Source organism: Acomys russatus, chromosome 8, assembly GCF_903995435.1.
Source record: "Acomys russatus chromosome 8, mAcoRus1.1, whole genome shotgun sequence".
Classification (NCBI taxonomy): Eukaryota; Metazoa; Chordata; class Mammalia; order Rodentia; family Muridae; genus Acomys; species Acomys russatus.
In genome coordinates, this window is record NC_067144.1 from 63,972,333 (window position 1) to 63,989,533 (window position 17,201).

The window sequence follows — 17,201 nt, forward strand, 5'->3', positions numbered from 1 at the left end:
AAAGTCTATGCTAGGACAGAGTTTAGTTTTATAGGAAATCTGTGTGTTTTGATGTAAACTTACAGCAATATGAAAATTAAAATTTATTGATTTTTTTATATCTGTGATAGGCGTAACCTAGGGTTTCCATACTCAATTATGGATGCTTTAGGTTGTCAATTCATCCTTAAAGTGCAAAAATTTCTTAACAGAATTCAGATGAAGAAGGACAATATTCAAAAACAAATGAAGACCTACAATGAGAAGTTATGCTCATGTCTTCATATTGTCTAGGAAATCAGGCACCATTTACTCTAAATAGAAAAGTCTGCCCTATACACTGGGCATGTTTACTGGTAGCCATGCAAACTGTTTTTATGTGGAAACAAAATTTCATATTTAAAGCACACATGCAAATTTCAGTGGAGAGAGGGTTTTTAACGTAAATAAAATGTGGAGCTGGCTGCTTGGTTGAAGTCTTGGCAAGTATGCAAAGATGTCGAATTCAATAGGGACCCTGCAGGCTTCTACCCGACGGCTCGCTGGTGGTCTATGAGAACAAGTGTCTGGCCTAAATTGTCTCATTTTGTAGACAGGTGGGAAGAAGTCCAGGACAAGTGGCTTGCTCTTAGAGCCAATAGACTGCAGAACTGAGCTGAAATTCAGGGTGTCCATGCTCTCTACCCTCCAAGCAAGTTAGCGTGACTCATTTAAACACTGGCCACGGTCGTTTATCTGGCCAGTTTCCCTTGGCTTTTATTTAAAAAAAAAAAAAAAAAAGATTTATTCTAAACCTGTGAAATACTTTAATGTTATGATCTACAATGTGCTCAATGTAGCAATTAAAAATAAAACTAGACTAAAATTATACAGTAAGCCAAATAAACTGGCTGGGAATCCATTCTCCGCTGCACCAATTAGCACGTGTTAGACAGTGGTTTGAATATGGTGGGACTGTGTGACACCATGAGACCTTTCCGTACTGCCAGTGTTAAACAAATTTTCTCATGCTCTGTGGTCCAGGGTAATGTATAACCTCAAGCCCATTCTCCAGGCAGAACAGGCCAAGCATTGGAGGTTTTCTGCCATGAAGTTTCCCAGTGTTCCTAGGGAGGGAGACACTCCCTCCTCTAGATGACCCCCACCAGCAGAGTGCACGGGTTTTGTTTGTTTGGCTGGTTGCTTTTATTCTTCCTTGCATTAGCTCCCAAATTGAGCTGCAAGGGAGCCTGGAAGTATTTCCAACTGAGCACATTGGTACCTTTGCACAAGAGAACGAAGTCTTTGAGGAAGAAAAAAGTGGTAATGGCTAACGAAGCAGGCGAAAAGCAGATTCTCCAATTCTTTGAGATCAAAAGCAAGGATGCATTTCCAGTTTTTGTAGTATGCCTTCCCCCGAAAATATTATCCTGGGAAAGGAAGAAGTAGGAGCATAAACATCCACTACCAGAGACACGAGGAAACCCCACCCGTCCGCCCCACAGGGAGAAATAAGACGGAACCAGTGTGAGGCAATTCAGTAAAATTTCTCAGAACTGAGAATATTTTCGAGTCAGATGGCTTTCTGGTTTCAAAGGTAAAGTTGACATACACTTATCCTCTGAGGCAAAGTGATCTCATACAGAAACAACAATATTACAGCTGGGGTAAGATGAGACCTCAGGCAGTATAGTACCTGGCTTGCAAGCACGAGCCTGTGAGTTTGACCCCTAGAACTCACTCAGAAAAAAGAGCTGGGTATGATATAATCCCAGAGCAGGGGAAGAAGAGACCCCCCCCCCACCCCCGGGCTTGCTGGCCAGCCAACATAGCGTGCTTGGAGAACGCCAACCATGAAAAGCCCCATTTCAGAAAATAAGGTGGAGAGTACCTGAGCAACGTCAGCCATGGTTGTCCCCTGACCTCTATGTACGTACATGTGCATGGACTCACAGGCACAGACGCACGCACACACGCACGCACCCATCCACACCCACTTCTGTGAGTTCTCGAGGGTAAAATAAGCAGCCAGAATCATAGGAATGAACAAACCAAGAGGTCTGAAGGCTACTGGATTTTCTGCCGCCATCCTTGTCTCCTAAGCTGGATGGAGATGATCTTCTAAAAGGGGGTGGGGGGGAAGCTGGCACTGGGATAACTGAAAATGGCAAAGCCTCGCTCTCATGTATGTGAATGAGCCTGCCTCACCAGCTAGGTGACATGAGAATTTCAGGAACTCTGAGCAGTATCCTGGAACGTTCCTTAGGAATTCAAAGCAGCTTCTCCCACTGGCTGCAGAACCTTGTGATAAGAGGCAGCTACAATAATCACACTTTTAGTTTTCTGAGAGGGGGCAAGAGAATACATGTAACCAACCAGGTCACACATTCAGGAAACAGTAGACCTAAGAGAATGAAAGGAGTTAGTTTCCATGAGTCATTCAAGAAACTCTCAAGAGCAAAGGGGCACTATGGATAACTAGTACCTTTTCCCTAATAACTACCTGCCGGCCATGTCTCATATTAGTAATAGCTACAGTAGTAAAAACAGCAACATGTACCCGTCGGTACTCCTGCAACAGATGTTCCAGCTGGAGGGAAACAGGGGCACATGTACTAATCCTTTCTATGGCAGCCTCACAGGTGAAGTGGTGCTAGTGTACACTGGGCTATCATTTGTGGGATGATAAGTAGCAGCACCAGTCAACAGACTGGAGCAGAGTCCCCAGATGACAGCAAGGAGCCTCCAAATCTCACGACTGGCAGCGGCTCCTGACGAAGTCCAGATATCTTCAGAAGCCCTCCCCAAACCATCGGTCATTGGATCTCAGACTCACCTCTTCACTTCAGGTTAGTGACATTTCCCTTAGGGCTGAGGAAACAGGAAAGGCAGAAAAGACACAGTGAAAAAGCATTCGAGAGGGAAGCGCTAAAGAACAAACTGTTAGCTGGTAAGAAATATTAGGGAGAAAATGTGGAGAGATGGGAGCAGGGACTAGTCTCAGGGACAGGATGTAGAATTTAACTGAGTGGGGAGAGTGACAGGGATGCTTGAATAAGTTGGAAGTAAGGAAAAAAAAAAAAAAAGAAAGAAAGAAAAGAAAAGCCTCCTAAGTCAGTCAGAAAACATTCCAGCCACAGAGCAAGGGGTGCAGAGTCCCTAGCAAATGCATGCTGATGAGCTCAGACAAGAACAGAGGGTGGAGAATTCTCAGAGAATAATTTGCAAGAGATGATGGGGTGGGTGAGGGCACGCCGCATGCCTTTCAACTACAAAACTGAACAGCACTGTGGAGAAACACGGCAAGACCTGAGGTTTTCACAGTTATTAGCATCATAGGGGCCAAGGATGGATGGAAGGAAGCCGATTAGGTTGGGGTTCTTGCAATTATCCATGAGAGAAGAAACCATGTCTCAGATCAGGATGACGAGCGGAGACTGACGCTCAACTCTAAGGGATCTCGTAGAGAAGAAACAAAGCCTGCTCCTTCCGACTGTGCCAAGCAGAAGACCCTTCACACTGAAGAGGATGAACAACATCAGCTGTTTCTCACTTGTCCTCAAAAATATGAAAACAAGCAAATAACCATGCCATACTTATGTACACTACTACACATGTATATATCAAAATGATAACTACAGCCCACGGAAAGCTTTACTCATATTTGCTTGGAAAATGTACTGACATCCTCTAACTTGCACAGGCTGACAACAAGCTGGGAAGCTGCTCTGGGAGGCATTTCTATGGCGGGAAGTGGCCAAAATGGTTCTCAAGCCACTCTGCAGGTGACAAGAGTTTTGCTTCATCGCGTGGGTCACTTCTGGGTTCTCAAGAAGAACACGTGACTAAATTACACGGTTGGGTAAAGTGACAACGCTGTCAAACAGCATGTCACTGTAACTATTACAATAGCTGGCAGATGGGTTTCTTTAGAGAACTCCTTGACAGATGGCAGAAACTCAGTGGATGGCTCAAGACAAGCTAAAAGCAAAAGATGTGAGCACTACAAGTTTTGTTTAGCTCTTTCCAGACTTATCCAAGTGAGTTCAGACAGACATACACACCATATGCAGACATACACTCACTCATGAATACAAAAAACAGTGAGATGTGTATTCGAAAGGAATAAGCTAACTGAACCTCTCTATAAACAACACTGGTCTTTGGAATAATAAGGATATTTTTCAAACTACAGTGACCAAAAATGGTTAACAACTTGACGATGTTTAAAAGCTTCACACAGGTGCTGTAATTCTGATACTGGTATCAGTGCATTCCGAAGTGAACGTTGGAGGCAAAGAAGGTGAAGGCCAGCTCCTCGCAGGGGACTGAGGGTACACAGATGAGAGCAGGAGGTAGAACGGTCCACTTGGTAACAGAGGAGGTTTGGATCAAAGGGCAAACGCCTCCGGAGGCCAACAGAACTATGGAGAGCTATGGCAGCGTCTACAACAGTGCAGAACACAAGCATAGAGAGGGACGAGCGGATGTCAGTAGCAATCAGGGCAGAATGCCTAGATACTGGATTCTTGTATTATTCTCCAAGAACAGGAAACAGGCAAAGCAAGAGAAAACTCCATACTTGGGCCAAACTGTCAAGGTCACTGAGAGACTAACAGCTAAGGGGAGGCTTGGGGAGCTGAAGTTTCTCTGATGTTTCAACGCAAAACAATGTTTCCCTGGACGGAGTCCTAGAACAGAAAAGGAGTACTGGACAAAAGCTAAGGGAGTGTAAACAGAGTGTGGATTCCCGCTAAAAACACATCAAAACTGATTGCCTCATTGGAGCAAGCATTATATTAAGATGGGCAGTCACCACGGGGAAGCCAGCCAGCCAGAATGTCTATGGAAGCCGCCTCAACTCTCAACTACCATCCTTTTTTTTTTTTTTCCTGGCTCTTTTTTTTTTTTTTTTTTTGCAGGGGAGGAGGGGTTAGGCTGTAAATCTAAAACTGTCACAAATATAAAGCCAAATAGAAAAAAAAAAAGTCCACGCATGAAGCTTTTTTGGTTTTGTTTCTTTAGTGTTTGGTTTTCTGGTGTGTGTGTGTGTGTGTGTGTGTGTGTTGAGACAGGGTTTCTCTGTGTAGCCTTGGCTTTCCTGGAGCTCACTCTGTAGTCGAGGCTGGCCTTAAACTCATAAAGATCTATCTTCGTCTGCCTCCCAAATGCTGGGATTAAGGGCATACATCACTAGCCCCCAGCCATAAAGTTTTACAAAGTAATTATAAACTTATTTGGCACCTCATCAATACTGTGATCTTCGAAAAGCATATATGAAATTACTATGGCTGACAAAATTTGGTGCTAGAATGGTTTCACTTTATTTCTAGCTTGCAGGACTTGTCTAGAAGCTTTCTAAGCAAAATAGTGTGTGTGTGTGTGTGTGTGTGTGTGTGTGTGTGTGTGCATGCACGCACATGTGTGTTGTAGCATATGCCATTCAAATTCTTTTAAAAGAGTCCAAAAGTTGTTTTTTTTTTTTTTAAATCACATATCTGTGAACAATAAAGGAAATTCTTTGCTGTCCAAATTCAATTTTTTCTTAGGAAGGAACTAATTGGTCATAGATAAGAAACCTCACGTCTGACGAGGCTCGGTGATGGACCCTAACTATCAGCCAAAAGTTTTCTTCCCAGTACAGAGTTCCTTCCCTGCTGGCTTCTTTACCAAGAAAGTTGAGTGAGGTAAGCTCCTGATATACGCTGTTTCTGCTGCCTCTTTTTAACTACATTAAGCAGTGATAGCAGTCTTGGTTTTGACCACCGCTGGTCTTTTGTTATGTGTAATGAGTTCAGCTTTTGTTTTGAAAATATGTATGATACATTTCTGTTATGTGAAGTCTTAGTGTGAGGTACACATCCCCATCCACACACATGCACCAAATTAAAAATAAAATAAACCGTAAAAGAGACTTCTAGATTTGTAGCCAACACAACAAGAGGCATGTGGTGATTCCATATAAAAACTCTGTTTCTCTTATCCAACGGCTTTGTTTCGATTTCGGGTTTTAGAACTTGCATACACATAAAATTATCTTGTGAATGAGACTCAAATATGACATACATTTATATTTCATATATACTCTATATGCATGGCCTACCAGTCATTTTATTCAGCATTTCTATTTTTTTTCCAGTGTCTTAAACACCCAACCTTCCTGTCTCAACTTCCAGAGTGCTGGGCTTACAGAAGGGACTATGCTGACCCTCCTACAATACCTCTCATAATTTTGTGCATGAAACCATTTTTCAGTGTGGGATTTTTCTGATCGTGGCATTTAAGAGTTACAATGTTAAAAAAAAAAAAAAAAAAAAAAAAAAAGCTTACTGACCAGAGAAATTCAAAGAAGAACAAAAACAAAAATGAAAACCTAGCATAATTTTATGCTCTTGTAAGTGAATATTCAACGTCACTGAGTGCCACTAAATGCCACCCTGCCCTGGGGCCGCGTCCATGGAGGATACGCAAAATGAGGCATATTGCTCGCAGTGCTGCCGAACCAAGGGCAGCCTGCTCCAACAGAAACATAAAGTAGGTCACATGTGTGGCTTCAGCCACGTTTAAAAAGCAGTATGTATTTTCCCATATTTTTATATATATTAAGTTGACTTTAGTACCATACTTTATTTATACTGGTGTATTCTATATTTTGCCTTTTCAGTATGAAATCATTACAAAAGTGGTTACGAAAGCATGCTGTATTATCCCGTCGCGCCACTCTCCTACACATGGTGCGCCTTTAGACTTGCAAAGCCGTCTGGACTAGCTTGCAGTACAGCCACGTGTGGCTGGTGGCCAGCAGTGAGCACAAGAAACCTTGCATAGCATTTTAAAGATCAGGAATATCTTTTGAGGCCCCGTGAGTCACGTGCAGGCATGCAGGGGTTATGATGGGGAACATGCAAAGCCCAAGACAGGCTTAGCAGAGAAACAGGAGACTAAACCTGAGTAAAACTGTGCATTGATAACCTCCAGGTAAGTTCAGGCACTGAGAGGTACCTCCAGGATTCGGTTTGCTACTTCCATAAACTGCACTTATCAGCAAACTTGCCTTCCTGCCATTGCACTTGCTACAGCTCTGCTGTTATACTTTATATATTTATGGATATGTGACTAATTCAGATGTGGAAGCCTAGGGTGGTTTCCTCCAGGCCTCAGCCTCCTTTGGCTGAATCCAGCCTTGTTTCCTAGGAGCTGAAAAGCAGACGCTACAGGGACACCCTCCTAAATGACATTGGTTCTTGAAAACACAAATATCTTTATTGTCTGCTTTCTCCTGACACTTTCCCTTTTTTTTTCCTACCTCATTAAAAAATTTCAAAACCACATTTAAAAAAAAAACAGACGTAATTAATTAGAGTTATATGTGATGCTTTAAACAAAGAAAAAAGATAAAACACATAATTACTTACAAAACGCCAACTAGGCTGAGGTACAGCGAAAGGAGTCAACTACCGGTCATTAGCAGAACCTTAAAGCATACCGGGAAGCAAAAGTACATAGCCTGCTCTTCCACACCCATATTCAGAACCCCCTGTGTGAACAGGCTATAATCAAGAGAGAAAGAGGCACTTAGTCTGGGGTTTCTGCCAGAGCTCCCGCCCTGCCCTCTCCAGACCCTGCCTTACTCTTTCCAACCCTTTCCCCCTGGCCCCGCACGCTGCCATCAGCAACTGTTCTTTCGAGGCCCACAACAAACGCTTTGGTCTCGGCCCCCAGGTTCCCTGACCACGCTATCAAACCACTGTCCACCTTCCCTTTGGTCTTCTTAACCTGCTTCCCTCAGTCCAGACAGTACGTGCAGGTTTTCTATCTTCAGCTTGTCCTTTCTACCCCGCTTCCCCGTCTTGTCTTTTAATAGTTTTGATGACATAAAGCTCTGTCCTTTGTTATCTGTTCATCTTCTGTTGTCACTCGGGGACACTCACGGCCCATGCCTCAGGATTCCACAACCTCTCTCTACTCTTCCAAGGCTGACCTTCCACTTGACATGTCTAGTCACAGGCTTGACACATCTACCTATAGGTCATTGCTTTTAGGAAATGTACTAGAATCCGGGTGTCCAACCAACCTTTCAAATCCCATGGCTGTACACAAGGAATACTGGCTCATTTCTTATTGGTTCAAATATTTTATAAGGAGAAGGAAGAGAATTAAAAAAAAAAAAAAAAAAAAAGATGCCACAGCACTTAACAACTAGGAAGAAATGGGGCCACACCACTTGAAACTGGCACAGCTCTTAACTGGGCATCTGAACACTACTGTCAGCTTGCAGAGGTCTGTTAAAGGACAGAAAAAAGAAGTAGGATTCACAATTGTCCTGGCAGCACACCGAGGGATGTGCAAAACAGCTTCTAATAGAATTAGAAAGAAAGCAGGGTATCATGATTCATCAAGCTCTTTTAGAAATTACCCATATCCTTTCCGAGTTGTGTTCTTACAAACACGGTCTTTTCAAAGAGGACGAGCCCACAGATAATCGGGAACCTCTTTCTGTCACTGTGCCACGCTGGTCTTAGAAATTGTCTCTCAGATTTGTAAACAAGGCTTAGTTTCATTATTGCAAATCAATTTCCTGGAGCTTATCACTCCTGAGAGAGCTGAAATAATTGAATTTCTGGACTTCTACGAAGGGAGGTTTGGGCAAGAAATAATTGTATTAGGGCTTCAAAAGGTGGATCCCTGACTATGCTTTAGCAGCAAATCCCCCTGGAAGAGTCTGATTCACTTCTTAATGCGGCGTTGTATGATGACAAGTGAGTTCTATGTCTACAGCTGCTGATGCAAATAAAATCTAAGGAGGATGGGGAAATCTCTGCTAACAGAACATAAAGCCAGCAGTTAAGCTTTTACAACGAATAAATAAGGGCTTTCAAGACTAAAGGGAATATGGAACGTTAACACATAGCTCCTCTCTCCGCACAGGCCCTCGGGATATCTGCAGTGAATTACGGAGACATGTATAAGTTGAGACTTTTTGTTGTCTTTGTACTCATAACCTAAGTAAGAAAGACTATTTCCAAGCTGACAAAATTCCTGTGTCACGCAGCAATAATCTTCTCTTATCACCACAACTTCGATCACAGATGTAAATAAATGGAGGTTTCTGTTTCTTTTGCCACTTCTTCTGCTTGATTGAATTTGATAATGAAAATGTCTGTTCCTTTCAGAGGGAGCACAAGTGTCATTCAGTTTTTACTCGCCAGGCAGAGAATGGATGCATTTGTTTGGATGTAAAAATCATTTGAATATGCAAAATAATTTAAATATGCATCATAACAAGCTGCACCACATTAGGCACATTCGTGCATGCAGCAGTTTAGAATTCTCCTCCTCTGTAAAGCTGGGCATCGAATGAAGGTGTATTCCTGCTTCAGACATCTTCAGAGTCCACCCATCCTCACCTTTGCACAGGGTCAGCCACGCCTTCCTTTCCAGGCTGGGTACTCAGGCAGAAAGCAGTGGAACAGTGCCAAAGCCCATTCCTTTACCCTGAAGTCTTCCAGGTCAACAATCCAAAGTCACATGAAAAGACTAACTTTGGCTTACTTCTCCAGGGAGCAGATATTCTGAAGAGAGAGCACTCTGGGCAAGCAAAACCGAGCCTTTTAAATGCACTTAAACAAAGCATTTCTCAAAATAAAGATACAGGCAGAGTGTTTGAAGAACTTAAATCTCTCATTTAAACACTTAAAAAGGCATACACTATGGGGCTAAGACTTACAATGAATTAAAGGGGGTATCCCCCTTTCAAATAGTCTGATTCCTGCCTTGATAATGATGGTTAAAAAGCACGTTCAAGGAAAGTTGTCCTGAGGATCTGAGTTGTTTTATCCCAGAAATGTGTGGTTTTGGAAAAGCATTGAGAGGAACTGACAATAATTAGTAAAATCTTCTAAGGAAAGTGTGAATGAGCCAGACCTTCCAAGAGCATTTACATTAGCTGGCTAGAAGGGCTTTGCGATCTAAGTTTAAAGTAACGTGTAAATTGTAGAAATGTGTCCTTAAGGTCACTTACCAGGGAGGAAAGTTAAGCCAAAGGTCACTTCCTACTCTTGCCCTGACTCAATGTCACATGACAATCTACATGTTCATTTGATCCTGGGATTATATTCGAGCCATTTAGCTATCTCCAAGCCCTTCTTCAGTTTCTAGGGCAGGAGGGATGGCTCTGTATATAGACGCCTGAAAACCTGCACTTTATAAGCCTTACACAGTAGCCTATCTCTTTAAAAAGCCAGCTGAGTACAAAGGACATCTTTGATAACAAGTCCCATGTCAACCGAACATTCAACTACAACAATAAATAATAGGTCATATGTGTGGTTTCCTGAATCTTAAGCATTGGTCATTCTTGGCTCATTAGGCAACTCTCGTTGGCATTCCTCTTACAGTAGGCAGCCTTCTGCGTTTCCCTTACAGATGATTTAACTCTCCTCCTTCCAGCTATAACTTCACATTTTTGATTTGCATGTGCACACAGCATGCACGCTCAGGCAAGCGAATGTCACTACACATGTGGAGGTCAAAGGACAACTCTCAAGGGTCATTTCTCTCCAGGATCTGAGGATTGAACTCAGCTTTTTCCCAGCCTGTGCACAAGCATCTCTACTCACGGAGCCATACTGTTGGTCTCTAAGCTACTAGTTTTAGCATAAGCCTAAGTTCTCCTCCTCACAGAATAACAAAATTCTAAAATAGAGATATCTATATTTTAAAGAGATATGTTGCAACAAGTCTTCTATTTATATGGAAGTATCCAAAATGCTTTTCAGAAGTCAAAATTGAAGAAGGTGTTAATTACACATTATATATTAAAATTCAGTACAAGAATGCTTGCCAGGTACTGGCAGCAGAGCTCTTGGTTTTAATTAGTAATTATGCAAAGAACCAAGAGTCCAGGAGACTTTGATGAAGGGAAGGAATCAGGCTAGGGGAGTGTACATGTAAAATCTGCCCCCATACTCACCCACCTACCCACCCCTACCTGCATATTTTTCAGAAGACTGAGAACAACTCTATTCTTTGCCTGTGCCAAATTTTTTTAATCATCTCAAATGGTATTCAGCAATAAATTAAGTGGTAATAATAGCATACTCTTTAAGCATGATCCATTTAACCTAAAAATAAATCACAAAATCATCGTTTATTAATGCTGTTTTGTTAGGAAGTGTTAGAGCTCGAGCCCAGGACCTCACTCCTGGCAGGGAAAAGGCGAACCTTTTAGTTATATTATCCACTGCTCACCATTTATTCGTAAGGAACTGGCACACACTTTCCCTGAAGTGTTCACGGAATCTATGAGCCAGTACCCCAGACCACACATAATCTGAGACTCTCTCACAGAGGAAACCTGGCCTTCGGCATACCTCAGGACAGCCTTAGGAAAACAAGTGTATCGATAGGATTTCCAGACAAGTATGTGTTCTGTATAAGATGAACAACCAGGAAGAGGTGCTGTAGAAAAGCACCAGTATTTAGGATTTCTGAAGTGGACAGCAGTACACGAGCCTGCGATGGGAAACAGAATGAAAAAAAAAAAAATACACAGAAGGAACAATATGGCAAAGACATAAGCAGAAGACTACACTCAACAGAACCTGATAGCACTGTGAAGTACAGAGGACAGAAATGCGTTCAGAGAGCTAGTGGTGTCACAGATAACTGGAGCTGAAGAGATGAACTCCTGATAATGGCTCATTATGGAGCAAGCCAAAGGCTCCAAGGCTCTCACAGGACCTGTAACCATCATGCACCACGTAAGGAGGCCGAATTGAGAAGCTCATGAAGTGCACGGGATCAGCCCACTCAGGTGAGGGCCAAGGGTTCTCTGAAGAACAGAGAAAATATGAGAAGCCTAGACATTACTGATAAAGGAAATCAAAGGGCCGCTAGGGCAAAGGTCTTCATGAAGTCAAAGGTGAGCTATGACTAAAGAATGTCTGAAGCCAGGTGTGGTGGCGCACGCCTTTAATCCCAGCACTCAGGAGGCAGAGGCAGGTGGATCGCTGTGAGTTCGAGGCCAACCTGGTCTACAAAGTGAGTTCAGGATGGCCAAGGCTACACAGAGAAACCCTTTCTCGAAAAACAAAAACAAAACAAAACAACAACAACAACAAAAAAGAATGTCTGGAAGAAAGTACACACATGCAGGCCGGCAAGATAGCTCATGAGGTTAAAATGCTTGCCACACAAGCCCGGTGACTTCGTTTTCATCATTGAAAATTAGCTAATAATGGAAGGGAAGAACTAACTCTAAATTATTGTTCTCTGACCTCCATATCTGTACCATGACACAAACACCCATGTATACACACTATGAGCACACACACACACACACACACACACACACACACACTTTTTCCTTCTTTTCCAATTAAAAAAATATTTGTTTGTTTGGTGTATATGTTTGTATTGTATGCCAGAGTGTGTGCACGTGGAGGGTGTTAGAAACCCTACAACTAGAGTTACAGACAGCTATAAGCGTCCATAAGGGTACTGGATCTGAAGTACTCTCAACTACTGAGCCATAATCTCTCCAGCCCCAACAATAGATTTTTAAAATACAAACATGCATTGGTACCCATAGATTTAGACTCAACTTGGAATTTTGACTAGAATCTTACTATCAGAGCAATGGCGGTTGATGAAAACCAAGATCAAGTCATTCAACTGGTAAAAATATAGGGGAACTTCCTGGCGTATTGACTATGATCACGCTAATATTAAATTCCCTCTCTGTGTTGATCGGCACAGGTTGACTAAGGTAAATGACACCTGCTGTCATCTTGGGAAGTGGTTGGCAGGAGAAGTTCCACTCCGTGTCATCTGCCTTTCAAGAGGCAGCCCCCACCCCCACCCCAGCATCCACTTAAATCTTCAATTCATTCTTTCAATATATCCTGACAAATAGAAAGGAAGTGCTATGACACGTTCTAAGCTCTGGGGGTTTTCACTGAGCGAACAAAAGTCCTAATCACCAAAGCGCTTACATTTCACACAGAAACCAATTATCTCCAAACGCAAAAGCATCGTAAGAAAGCATTGTTAATCTTCAGCACCATGAAGTATTTGTTCCTAATATAGCCCTACAATTATTCTTTTCCCTAAGCAGACTCTCAAATTCACTGACGTAATACTTTCCTGACATGATACCCTCTTAGTTGTTTGCTATTAAAATTGGGGAGATGAGACATTTTCCTGAGTGATGTAGCCACTGGTGAGAGTCCTGTAAACAAGCCCTTACACATGCTCCTGTAAGCAACCTTTATGAAGGGGATGGATAGGCGTGCAAGCGAACAGCAATGGTGACTAGGGAAAGACTTACTTTTCTGATCTCTCCACTTTAGGTGCCCCACTGTGGGAGATGGTGCCGTGCTTAAGTCTACCAACATTACCACCAGCACAGCCTTATGTGGTACTGCTTCGAGATAGGCAGTGAAGTTCACATCTTCAGGGACTCTTCCACAGAGGTGGGAGAAGGCTTGAAAGATGGAGCCGATGGAGGGCAGGTTAAGTTATTGGTGGACTTGCCCTCAAACAGAGTTGAGAGGCACACACACCCCCGTCCCCAGCTTCCTCTTTGGTGATTCTTTTCTTTCTGGTCATGAGCAATGGCATTGCTGTACCATGTAATCCCATCACCATATGTTACCTCAGCATAGGACCAAAACAATGAAGCCAAACAACTGTGCACTGAACTAAACTAAGAGCCTTCTCCTTGTAAATTGACAGAGAGCTGACCAACAACACAGTTGACAAAATTGTTCACACTGTTGTCTGTGTTTTAATAAAATAACTTCTTGATGGTTTTTTGGCAGTATTTTGTGGTTTTTTTTCCCTCGCTAAAACTAATAAGAGCCTACATTTTAAAATTTGCTTAATTTTCTATACTTTCATAGGCACTCTATCTTTCCCAAACTCGGTGAGAGGATCCTAAAGCCCCACTAGGGCCAGGTTGAATCTATACAGCAGGTAATGCATGAGTGTCACCTCATCCTCAAGAGCCCCACTTCTGGGACATCCCCCACTCTTCTGCAACATGCACTTGCTGCTATCCCTTGGCACAGCTGTTGCTTTGGGGCTTCCTTTCTCCATTAGGGATCAAAGCCCAAACTGAAGATGCACAGGCAGAGAGAATTAGAGGAGAGGCAAAGAGAAGGGGGCCCCCTGGGACATTTCATCAAGAAGAACTAAAATTTCATCAAGGGGCATGAAAAAAAAAAAAAAAACCAGAACATTTAATGAGCTACTTGGTGACTTGGTGACTACCATGACAATAAAGGACAGAATTTATCCCAGTTGTGAAGAAAAACATCAAGAGCTTCTGTGCCAAGCACCTGTGCTTGATCTTTTATTTTTATTTTATTTTACTTTGTTTTTGTTTTTTGAGACAGGGTTTCTACTATAGTCCTGGATGTCCAGGACTTGCTTTGTAGATCAGGCTGGCCACAAACTCACAGAGATCTGGCTGCCTCTGCATCCTTGTCATCATGCTTGGCCATAGCACCCACTGCTAATGATATTAAAATGACTTTTAACCTAGCTTTTAGACTCACTGTTATTGTCATAACATTTCTTATATTCGCAAAGTTATTTTTGGAAAATTATTTTAAAAGCCCAACCATCTGTCCTGGGCAGCAGTATTTTATCAGTCAAGTATCTTTGTTAATTCAATTTCAGTAACCTTCATAAAATTGTATTTTAAAGAGTACTCTGTAGATCTATTATGAGGAAGTACAATACCTAATTCATCATATTAAAACTGAAAACTGTTACATGCATGTGGGAATGCAAAAGTCTCTGGATTCCCATATTTAGATTTCTAGACATTAAAAGCATCCTTAAAATCTAAAACAAATGTTCTTCCTTCCTTTGACCTATTTTCAAAGTTTGGTGGCATTACTTAACATTCCTAAATATTTTACAATTGGCTGATGTCTTTAAAAAACACAATAACAACAATAGCTACAACAACAACAAAAATTTATTGAGCATAAGTTGACAGAACAGCTCTGGTACAATTAACTGTCAGGTAGCCAAATACACACTGCTTGATCTAAAAAAAAAAAAAAAGACTGAGATATCTGTAGATCATTCAGAGAAGCAGCCATCTAGAAGAATAGGTAGACTTGTCTTAAAATATTATTAAAACTATCAAATTCAAAATTCAGAGAATCAGAACTTAATTTCTCTTTCTGTGAAAGGTCATTACTACTACACGTTTAGGGTATCTTCCTTGGTATTAGAGGCCTACTGACATGTCGCCTAGTAGCTCAACTTCTAATGTCTCTTTTGGATTACCCTACTAACTGCACTTTTGCCCTAAAAAAGTAACAGTGATTTGTCCTAGGCAACATATTGCACCATTGCTAGTCAAACACAAGTGCAGAAGTGTGCCAACTTCAATAGCGGATCCATTATACCATGAAGAGAGAAGTCATTCAAATGGAAAGGGTTTGGAAGAAAGCAAAAACAAAAACAAAACCCACCACCTCCCTGAGGGATGATAAATGATGTGCGTTGAATTGCACACATGGTATGTGATAAGATGTTTACACGATCAAGTCAGATCGTATTCTCTGGTTCTGAAAGTATCAAAAATAATAAAGGAAACAAGAACACCAGCACGCTTCCATTGGGGAGGAAGCCATCCATTCCATGGGAGAAAAGTGCCAAAGGCAACAAGATACACTTCCCCATCTCACAAGCAATGAGAGATTCTGCAGAGCCAAGTAACTCCAAGGCAAACACACGGTGCAGCAAGAACTCAGCTAAGTGCCATGCAGAGTCGCTCATCTGAGACAGAGGTCAGGAGGCTGCATGCCAGGAATGACAAGCGTTTTTCTCAAGATTTGTTTTGAATGTTTTGAATTTCAATATGGCAATGTGTAAGACAATCTAACTCTTGTTATTGGGTCATGTCTTTGCGGGAATTAACTTTAGTAAAACTCTCCTTTGTCTAAAATACATATTTGGATACAGCTGGAGGTTTCAGAGTGTTCTTAGATTAATGCCAAACAATAATTCTTTGTTTCAGGAGCAGGTTATAAAGAAGCATGCCACTGATTACCACTGTAATTATCAGAAAACTTTGGCACTCTGATTTGTCGGAGAGGCCTCTTTTATCAACCGAACATCTATTGTGGAACTTTAATATTTATTGTCTCAAATTCACAGTGTTTCTTGCATGATTTGAACTTATAAATGAAGTGGGGGCACTTGTTATATTCTGGTTTTTGGCAGGGGGATGGGGGTGCATGGAGACAGAATTTCTCTGTGTAGCCTTGGCTGTGCAGGAATTCACTCTGTAGACCAGGCTGCCCTCCATCTCAAGAGATCTGCCTGTTTCCGCCTCCTGAGTGCTGTGATTAAAGGCATGTGCCAACACTGCCCAGCCTAATACTTAAAAAAAAAAAAAAAAAAATCATAGGGAACAGGGATGATGAGAAATCAAGAAATGGTGGGTTCTGATCCTCATCTGAACACATTGTGGCTGTGTGGCTTGTATCAGGAAATCCAACCTGTCTGGCAATTGACATTTATACTCATGAAGGGAGACCAAGCTCAAGGTACAACAATTTCAATGGGCACCCTATGCAGTTACTGATGACAGGACACCAAGATGAAGGAGAGACCAAGAAGCCATGGAAAAGGGAAGGGAAGGAATGGCAAAATTAAAGTTAAGAGCTGAATTTACAGTATTCATGAAAACAATATGTACATGAGTTATGTATATTCTTTAATTCTCTTTCTCAAAATTCACACCATATATATATATTAGCATATTCTATATGCCTTGTGTAACACACTGGAGACATCTAGAAAATTTGCCACGTCCTAAGAAATGGACAATGCCCACACTGCTTAATTCTAATCTAAACTCATTGGCAAAGCAAGAGACAAGCATGCTCTGCCTGTCAACTGACAGTCTATTTCCGGTCCAATGGGAAAAGACCAGGGATTTATAAGATGAGAAACACAATAAAAGATTCAAACAGGCCAAATGCCTGCTGGGAGTATCTAATGATTACCTAGTCTATTAGCAGTCAGGAACAGTTAGTGTCAGAGTGCTCATTTCATATTGGATGCTGACCCAGACCTGGGAAATTTCCTAAGCATGTCACAAGTGGCCTGCCTCCTTGAATTATGTACTTCCACATCAAAGGAGCTCAGAATCTATTCAAAAGATAAAAGAGAAATCTGGTCCTTGCCAGAGACAGAGGCAACAGGGAATTCCA

At 41.9% G+C, this 17,201-nt stretch overlaps 1 protein-coding gene across 1 annotated transcript in view; it reads right to left on the minus strand.

Annotated features, from left to right (window-relative positions):
• The window catches only part of App (amyloid beta precursor protein), a 220,432-nt gene that overhangs the window by 126,790 nt on the left and 76,441 nt on the right, over positions 1–17,201 (minus strand). The window lies entirely within an intron of this gene.